This window comes from Vicia villosa, linkage group LG2 (genome assembly GCF_029867415.1).
Source record: "Vicia villosa cultivar HV-30 ecotype Madison, WI linkage group LG2, Vvil1.0, whole genome shotgun sequence".
Lineage (NCBI taxonomy): Eukaryota > Viridiplantae > Streptophyta > Magnoliopsida > Fabales > Fabaceae > Vicia > Vicia villosa.
In genome coordinates, this window is record NC_081181.1 from 176,656,857 (window position 1) to 176,667,283 (window position 10,427).

The window sequence follows — 10,427 nt, forward strand, 5'->3', positions numbered from 1 at the left end:
GTTCACTATAACAGGTCGGTTTAGTTCTTCGTCTAGAAATTCGTATCTAAGATCGGTAGGAAGTGTCTTCAGCTCTATAGCAGGTTTCTTTGGTCCAGGTATAGGATCAGGGGTTAAAGCTAAGCATTCACTCAGGTGGTTATCTTGATATTCCTCACGCCAGTTGTCATCTTCAAAAATTGGCGGCATAGGAATTCTTAGGGTTTCGGTTTCCTTATTTGGTTCGGATTTTATTTCCTTGACACACTCGTCGATTATGTCAGCAGAACAGCATGTGTCAATTATAGAAGGTGCTTTTAGGAATTGGGAAAGGATAAATTCTATTTTCTCTTCTCCTACTTCGAAAGTAAGCTTTCCTCGCTTTACATCTATAATTGCACCAGCGGTCGCTAAAAATGGTCTTCCTAAAATGATCGGGATGTTAGAATCTTCTTGGATATCCATAATGATGAAGTCAGTCGGGATGTAGAATTGACCTACACGAACAGGGATATTCTCTAACATTCCTACAGGATATTTGACTGAACGGTCTGCTAGTTGAAGAGACATTCTTGTTGCTTTAAGCTCACCTAGATTGAGTTTCTTACAGGTCGAAAGAGGCATCAAACTAACACTAGCTCCTAAATCGCACAAGGCTTTCTCTATGATGGTTTTTCCAATTACGCAGGGTATAGAGAAACTACCAGGGTCTTTCAGTTTTGGAGGCATGTTGTTTTGGATGATAGCGCTACATTCAGCGGTAAGCGTTATAGTTTCGTTATCCTCGAGTTTCTTTTTGTTTGATAAGATTTCTTTTAAGAACTTAGCGTACGAAGGCATCTCAGTTATGGCTTCTGTGAATGGTATGGTTATGTTTAATTGCTTCAGAAGTTCTACAAATCTTTTAAATTGCGCTTCGGTTTTTGATTTGGCTAATCTTTGAGGGTAAGGAATTGGTGGCTTGTAAGGTGGTGGTGGAACATAAGGTTTCTCTTTTTCGGGTTCCACTTCGTTATTGTTCTCATCAGTCTTAGCAGTTTGTTCGTCGGTTGTTTTCTTTTGGGTTTCCTTTGGCTCTTGTTGTGACATGGGTACGTTTTGGGTTCTAGGATCTATGGGTCCATCGTAATTAGTTCCACTTCGTAGTGTTATCGCGTTCGTATGTCCTTTAGGATTAGGTTGTGGTTGAGCAGGAAACGTGCCAGCAGGGGCAGCAGTAGGTGCTTGTTGTTGAGCTACTTGTGAGATTTGAGTTTCTAACATTTTGTTATGCGTAGCTAAAGCATCTACTTTGTTCGATAGTTGTTTTAGTTGCTCGCTATTGTGGATGTTTTGATTCAGGAAGTCTTTATTGGTTTGTTGTTGGGAAGCTATGAAGTTCTCCATCATGATTTCTAGGTTTGACTTCCTAGGGGTGTTTTGAGCAGCTACAGGCGCTTTTTGGTAGCCAGGTGGTACAGCAGGTGCTTGTCCAGGCGCGTACAACGCATTGTTGTTCTTATAAGAAAAGTTCGGGTGGTTTTTCCATCCAGGGTTGTACGTGTTAGAATAAGGGTTTCCTTGAGCGTAATTTACTTGATCAGATGGGACTCCAGTCAAGAGTTGGCATTCAGCAACTACATGCCCAGTCAATCCACAAATCTCGCAGTTAGGTGCTACAGCGGCAGCGGTGGCTGAAGGAGTGATGGTCAAATTCTCGATCTTTTGAGTTAAAGCGTCTACTTTAGCGTTAACGCGGTCTATACCACTAATTTCGTACATTCCTCCTTTGGTTTGGGCTTTCTCTAGAGCGGCGCGTTCTCCTCCCCATTGGTAATGGTTTTGTGCCATGTTCTCTATGAGTTTGTATGCTTCATCATGGGGTTTGTCCATTAATGCTCCGCCAGCAGCGGCATCTATAGTCATTTTAGTGTTATATAAGAGACCACCATAAAAGGTATGGATGATCAGCCATGGTTCGAGTCCATGATGAGGGCATATTCTAAGCATGTCCTTGTAACGTTCCCAAGCTTCGAAAAGCGATTCGTTATCTTTCTGGGTAAATCCGTTGATTTGACCTCTAAGCATAGCAGTTTTGCTAGGCGGAAAGTATCTTGCTAAGAATACTCTCTTCAATTCGTCCCACGTAGTTATGGAATTGGAAGGCAGGGATTGAAGCCACGCTCTCGCTCTATCTCTCAAGGAGAAAGGAAAAAGGCGTAATCGAATAGCTTCGGAACTAACGTTGTTGGCTTTGATAGTGTCGGCGTATTGCACGAACACAGATAAATGGAGATTGGGGTCGTCTACAGGGCTTCCAGAGAATTGATTCTGTTGAACAGCTTGGACCAGTGAAGGTTTCAGCTCGAAATTGTTCGCTTCAATCGCAGGTGGTGCGATACTTGAATGCGGTTCAGCGCGCGAAGGAGCGGCATAGTCTCTAAGAGGACGAATAGCAGCCATCTCTAACTTTGGGGTGATTTGATTGATTTGATCAGTAAAAATCAATTCCTGATTAATCGGAATTTCTGCTACTTCGGGAAGGTTGCGAGCTCGACGTTTAACGTTAATGAAACGTTCGATCTCGTTAATTCGTTGTATTAAGTCTCCTCCTTGTGAACGAGTATTTGGCATACAATCGTTCAAAAAGAAAGGGAAGAATTTTCCTAGTCTCTACGGTGTAACAGTGAGTTACGATATCGACTTAAATAGTCCCCGGCAACGGCGCCAAAAACTTGATCGCGACTTTACGTGTCTATAAATCTGATAACTGCAAGTGCACAGTCGTGTCGTGTAGTTTTAAAAGATATCGAATCCACAGGGACTATGAATCGATCTACCGTTATCTAAGGTTACTATGTAAAGCTAGGAGTACTAAAATTTCGATTGTTCCTAAGGGAAAGTGATTGTGAGAGAATAAAGAATAATAATAAAAGACAGGTATCAGTATGTATTTCGTTTAACTAAAGGTAATCCGAAGGTCCATTGGCTTTTGCATAATTAAATTAAAAATCTTTACTAATTCCAATTGGTTAAAAATCCTCGTCTCAAACTTTCGCTCTGTTGAGTCAGACTACTATCCTAATCCTAATGTACGCTTTCGCCATCCCATTAGATTTTAGAAGAGCTTTTTGGAAACAATGTAATTAATAAAATGCCTATTTTACGAGGTCGTTATCTATTTAAATCTCCTAATCTCAAACTTTCGCTCTGTTGACTCGGAACATGCTAATATCCCTAACGTACGCTTTCGCCATCCCGCTCGAGTGTAAAAACAATTTTTGAAAATAAATAAGTTCCAATTAGTTTTAATACGCTTTCGCCATCCTTAAAACTAATGTCCTATGTCTACTATCCAGTTAAAGATCTCAAACTTTCGCTCTATTGATTTTAACCTTTGACCGTCCTAATCCCTCAAACTTTCGCTCTATTGGTTTTAAGACTTACTAATTAAACTAGACATATAAACCAAAAATAAGTGATAATTAATAAAACATAATTTAAGCCAATTTATTTCGGACCCCTACGGTTAACTTACTTTACATACCGACACCTTTAGTATTTTAGCCAGACATATTAATACGATTAAACATGCATAAATCGGTTCGGTTCATAATAATAAGCATATTAAATGGCATATAATATATCATGCAAATAAATAATATAAATAAGGCGGTAAATAAAAAACCTGAATTAAAATAAATCTGGATTGAATTGAATCTTGAAGTACTCGAACTTCCACCACAGGTTGGCTGGATCGTTCTTCGGAATTTAAATGGCAGAAAATAAAAACAAGGAAAATAAAGCGATAAACCTAACGTAAGGCTAGATCTATGAAAAGTTCACAACAATTTCCAGTGTAGAAATCGTTGTGAGAAAATAGACGGTTAAATGAAAGCAGAATAAGGAAAAGCAGTTCGCGGTACAATTTCGGCAGCACTTCGTTGGCAGGAAATCGGACCCTTTGGAAGTGGGATAGCAGGTCCTATTTATAGGAGGAGGTTTGCAGTTGGAATCCGTGAATTGAGGAACTTTCTGCAGACTGGGCGTGGAGACGTGGGTCTCCGTTTCTTCAGGAACTGGGACTTGAGACGTGCGTCTCAAGTGGAGAAGATCTTGGGCAGTTGGAGACGGGCGTCTCCTCTTGGTGACGTGGCTGAAGAGAACGTGGAGACGTGCGTCTCCACTTGCTTGCAGGTCTGGGCCACGCGCCTTTTGATTCATGGTGGGCTGAATATCTCTTTTGGGCCTTTTGGGTCCTAATTGCACCCTTCTTTCACTTCAGCACTCCCTTTTCATCTTTTAGGCATAAATATTGGTCATTTAAGCTCAATTTTCTTTCCTTTTCGCAAATAGTCGAAATTGAAGTGTAAAACCTGAAATAAAGCAAATACACGCGTAATATCATAATAAATTAACATAATAAACGGAAAATGCTATAAATATCTATGGATTTTAGGCTAAATATACGATATAAAATCGTGTTATCAAATTCCCCCAGACTTGAACCTTTGCTTGTCCTCAAGCAAAATAAGAAGATAAAGATAAATGAAACACACTTCCACCACGTCGTTCAGTCATACTTAGCTACATAGTGTTCTTATTCGGAAATAACGAATCTTAGCAATAAACCTATAGTAACAACACTAAACAACTCCCAGTATGCATACCAATCCGAATCATGCCATTATAGCTCGACCTATTTGACTTGTCATCATGTTTCACCCTTTTCATTCGCGCGCAATCACATTAAGCCCATTATCTTGACACGCACATAGCAGAGTAGTCGGTTAGTGACTATGATCCTTCTCATGGAGTTCTGGCACAATATGTGGTATACTCCTTAGCATTCACTTGTAGATTGTGGGGAATCGGACAATAGTCCTTCCTACCAAGTTCATTACCAGATGACTTCTGAACCAATCGACAGTGAGTTTTTAGATTCTTTGTATATGAGATTTGCGACCGTTAGGTTAAATGATCTTGTGAGGATCACCTTACTTAGTAGGCACATTTCTTCTTATAGCTGAACACATAATTATTATGAGGATCATACACTTATATTCATCGACTCTCTGCGTAGTTTGTATCTAAGACGGTGCCGACTGCTAGAATAAACTACTAAGGGTTATTTCAAAACTTAAAGTCGATGGTTTTGGTATAACGGGTATTCAAATCGGTTATGTATACTCGGGGGTTTTAGAGTGTTGCGATAATAAGGATATTGACTAATTCAGTTTCGGTTCGTTGAGTGATTGAGTAGCTTCGTATTTCTTGAACGTGTGGGGTTTGCGTTTATGGTTTAGGAGCAAAAAATTTTTGTTATGGCTCAAGAAAATGGAAGAAATTGAAATAACTACGGAATTATACATATAAGACTTAAATTCCATAAATATTCTTTTATTGAATTAGAAAAACATTACAAGGAAGGGAAATAAACTGAAGGGAAATAAAACTAAAGGAAATATAAATAATACGACTCCCCCAGACTTAGATGATGCAATGTCCTCAGTGCATAAGAACTACTCCTCATTGTTGCGGTTTCGAGAACTGCTCGCGCCTCTTGTACGAACACGGCGATGTCTATCAGGAGAGTCATTAACACGAATGTCAAGATCATGCAAATATGTGGCAATTTCAGCGTATTGACTTTCGTTCCTAATAGCATAGTCACGGTGCTCCTGTTGCATCTCTCGGATGAGCCTAATTGTTTCAGTTTGGTTTGTCTGCATAGCTTGAACGAGTTGATCTTGGCGTTGAATAGCAGCATACATGGCTTCAAGAGTGATAGGCGGAGGGTTGTTTGGAGGAGGTTGGTTGACATCAGCTTGTCCTTGGTTGAGCTCTTCTTCATTTGCATCCATAGGTTCATTAGGATGATCAGGTTGGTTATCTTGAGGATTGTCTTCAATAAGCCTCCAACGCTGAACATAACGGATGTTGATTCTTTCAGGACATGGAAGGATGACATAAGGAATCAGAACTTTGTTGACGACCAAGGTGTATCGGCCATCATGGCGTGGTGAAACCAAGTGGGAGTCACGGCAATAGGTGAGGTCAAGTGATTGAGTAGGCATCATGAGATGAGAGAGTGAAAGGAGCTCGTCACCAAGACCTAAAGCACAGGCCAAGGAAGTAATAATTCCGCCAAACAAAAAGGGATTTGTAGCGGGGGCATTGACACAGCCTTGGATGTGTTGGAGCATAAACGGTGCGGCATTAAAACGGACGTTGTTTAGCGCACAGTAAAGGAAGAATAGTTCATGATGATTTACCTTGTGGTTGTTGGATCGCGCAAAAATAGTATGCCCCAAAACACGTTGAAAATAACGTATAGCGGGGTTTTGAATGTGAGAAGCATGTAGGGCCCTCCAACCAGTTTGAACTTCGCCAATGAGGTGAAACCATAGGTCGAAGGCATGTTGTTCCCATGAACGACCATTGAGTTCTTGAAAGATAGTGCGGAGAGCATTCGGTGATGTATTGAAATTCAAGTACGTAGCCACAACTTCTTGATCCAGTGTATATTCACGGTTGAACATCCTAAATTGGATGCTACCGGTTGAGAGGGGTTGATCAGAAGGAGTGTCGTAACTGAAAGAACTCAAGAATTCTAAGACGAGCGGCTCATAGGTGGGTACGAGTTCGGTACAGAGATGGTGTAGGTTAGATTTAGTGAGTAAACGGGTAACACCATCAATGAGGCCTAGAGTTTCTAGACATTCGGTGTTCACAAATTTTGTGGGAACAACCGAACGTTCGTAGAAAGCGAGGTATTTGGTTCTTTGAGCATCATTGTCGTCTTCGCGGAATATAATATTGTTAAGGTTAGGGGGTGGTCTCTCAGGACGCACACTACGGATGATTGAACGTGGAGGCATGATGAGTTTGAAGATGAAAAATAAAGATGGTATTAGAATGGTAGAAAAGAAATGGTATGAAGGTTGTGAAGAATAAGAGTGGTGGTGGTGTGGTTTTATAGTGAGGTTTGAAAATGGTGTGGTAAATGGAGAATTAAATATGGAGTAATGGTGGTGTTTGAATTTTTGAATAGAATAGAGAAATGGGAAATGAATGGAGTTTAAGAGGTGAATGATGGAGGATGAATGAGGTTAATGGAGTTTAAATGGAATAAATAGGGGAAGAATGAGGAGAATGAATTTTGAAATTCAAATTCAAAATTCAAGAGGGAGAGAGGAATGGTCTGCGTGGTCAAATGCAGACTGCTAGCCTTGGGAGACGTGCGTCTCAGGCAGTCAGTCTGCTGGGGCAGAGCATGGAGACGTGCGTCTCCTGTCCCTTGTTTCGTTCCAGGTCTGGTCCCACACAGATGGAGACGGGCGTCTCCTGTGGCATGACAAGTGGGTCACGCATGCAGATGACCAGACAGTGCTGACTGATACCATTAACAGCAAAAGGTGTCCATCAGTTCAGAACAGTGTCTTATTTTAATACTATTAACAGCAAAAAGTGATAGCCAGGTAAACATATATAGCAGTTAATAGCAGTGTATTATAACACAGCAGCAGAATATTATAACACAGCAGCAGTAGTGAATAAAATATTGCATTTTAAAATTAAACCAGTACTGAGTGTTAACAATAGCAGAATGGAAAAGTGCAGAAAAAATGCAAATCTAAATTAAGAAATAGAAATTACTAAAACTAGAAATAAAAATCTAATAATCTAATACGGTAACATCTAGCCACGTCTATTGTTGTTCTGATTAGACTGAATGTGTTTGAAAACTTCGTCGAACTGAGCATTGACGGTGTCGATGAAATCGAAGAAATGCATTTGCAAAGTGTGAAGCTCGTTGCGCACATGTTGTACATCTTGTTGTAGCGCATTGATTGCTTGTTCGTGCGTATTCAGACTAGGCATTCTTTGATTCACCGATGCGGTGGATGTAGCGGGTTGTTGTTGCTCGACCTCGACATCAGTCATATCAACAGTGTGATCTTCAACGGAATCTTCAGAACGAGTTTCAGGTTCATACTCAGATACAGGCTCGTCAATAGGAAGAGGTTCATAATCAGGAATGGGTTCATCAACAGGAAGAGGTTCATAATAACCAGGAGGTGTTTCAGGTTCCGATTCAGATGCGGGCATTTCCTCATCAAAATGTTCATAAGCTTGAGGAGTCTCAGGTGATGGCTCTCTCTCAGGAATCTGACCATAGTAAAGCCAGTTGGTAGGGTTGTGCACACTTGTCCTAGGGTTCGGTAAGGTGAACTGATACCAAACTTTGTTATCAATGAGCAATTCAAAACGATCAGGTCCAAGATTACCGATGATACCTCGATTAAAGCAGAAATTGATGTCCATAGAGGTATGGGTACCAAAAGGTGTCAATCTAAGCAAAGGCACTCTCATTCCTATGGCATTAGCGATCATAGTGACAAATCCGCCAATCCTAATGGGTGAAACTTCGTCTTGCGTGATGCGCTCGAAGTTTGTTAGCATGAATGTGATGGCATTGACCGGGCGATTCTGAGATGTACAAAACATGATGAACAGCTCTTCTCTAGTAACTTCAGTGACATTATCAGGCTTGCCAAAAATATAGTGAGCAAGGATCTTGTGAAAGTAGCGGAAAGCAGGATTGTGGATGTTCTCAGATTGAAATTCATTCTCTTCAGGGTTGTCGTTTCCAGTGATCTTGCCCCAGTATTTTTCCAACTCCCAGTATGGAAGATTTTCTTCAGCTACTTGGGCGTATGCATCAGGTCCATGAGGTAGTTCTAACATTTCAGCAAAATCTCGGATGCAGAAATTAAACTCCATACCAAAGAGTCTAAAGAGAATAACTCCTTTTTTCAGTCCTTGTCCACAGTTTGGAAGATAGGTCAGGGAGCTCAGGAATTCCAGAGTGAGCTTCCGATAAGTGCTAAACTTGCGGAACAAGTGAGAACCAGTCCAACCGATTTGGTTAAGCAGGTGTAGGATGCTTTCTTCGATACCAAGCTTCGCCATAGTTGGTTGGTGAGGATAGCAAGTCAATTCCATGTGTCTTTCAGCCAGCTTGTTAAATCTTGCTTCTTGTCCTCTACCACGGAACACAACTTCCATATTGTCAACTTCTTGCATCGTAGTTAGTAATTAAATGAAAAACCTAGAAGTTGAAAATATTAGGATAAGTTAGAATTAGGCTAGTGTTAATTTAAAATAAATAGAAAAAAAAAATTAAAATTAAGCTTAGGTAACAAGTTATAATAATAGATATAATTATAACGGAAATATTTTCTCAAATCAAGATAGTAGTTATAATTATAATAATTATTATAAGATGTATGAAAAATCAAAAATGATTAAAATTAAAATTAAAAATAGAATAAAGTTTTAAAAATGAAAAATAAAAATAAAATAAAAAATATAGAAAAATTAAAGTTCTAATAAAATAAAATAGAAGAATAAATAAATGTGGGTTGTCTCCCACCAAGCGCTTTGTTTAATGTCGTAAGCTCGACGATTTAAAAATAGAAAACTAATTTTTCGAAAAAACGGGCAGTTCGTCAAGTTTAAAAACTTCGATGTTTTCATCGTATTCGAGATGATGGTAATACTTAAGACGTTGCCCATTTACGACAAAAGGTTTGACGGTTTCGCCTTTGATTTCTATCGCTCCACTCGGAAATATGTTAGTTACTTCGAAAGGGCCAGACCATCTAGATCGTAACTTACCAGGAAATAATTTTAGCCTAGAATTAAATAAGAGCACTTTATCGCCTATGCTAAAATTTTTCCTAGATATACGCTTGTCGTGCCATTTTTTCGTTCGCTCTTTATAGATTTTGGCGTTTTCGTAAGCGTCTTGTCTAAGTTCTTCTAATTCGTTTATGTCTAGAAGTCGTTTCTCACCAGCGGCAGTGTAGTTTAGGTTTAAGTTCTTAATGGCCCAATAGGCTTTATGTTCTAGCTCTACTGGTAGGTGGCATGATTTTCCATAAACGAGTTTGAATGGGGTAGTTCCTATTGGAGTTTTGAAAGCTGTTCTATAAGCCCATAAAGCTTCATTTAGCTTGGTTGACCAATCTTTCCTCGATATAGCAACAGTTTTCTCTAATATTTGTTTTATTTCACGGTTAGATACTTCTACTTGACCGCTTGTTTGTGGATGATATGGTGTGGCTATTCGATGATTTACTCCATATTTTCGAAGGAGTTTCTCAAGTATTCTTGAAATGAAATGGGAACCACCATCGCTAATTACCAATCTTGGCACACCGAACCTAGGAAAGATGACGTTTTTGAAAAGTTTAATAACTACTCGTGTATCGTTTGTAGGAGAGGCGATAGCTTCTATCCATTTTGAAACATAGTCGACGGCTACGAGTATATATTGATTTCCAAACGATGACGGAAACGGTCCCATGAAGTCTATTCCCCAGACGTCAAATATTTCTACTTCTAGAATGCCTTTTTGAGGCATTTCATCGCGTCTTGAAATGTTTCCAGTTCGTTGGCAT

General features: G+C 39.7%; 1 non-coding gene across 1 annotated transcript; it reads left to right on the top strand.

Moving 5' to 3' along the window:
* Positions 1 to 1,939: 1,939 nt before the first annotated feature.
* LOC131654348 (small nucleolar RNA R71) lies at positions 1,940 to 2,046 on the top strand. Its single transcript, XR_009299389.1, has one exon. It is a non-coding gene; the product is annotated as a small nucleolar RNA R71 (small nucleolar RNA).
* The last annotated feature ends 8,381 nt before the right edge of the window (positions 2,047 to 10,427 follow it).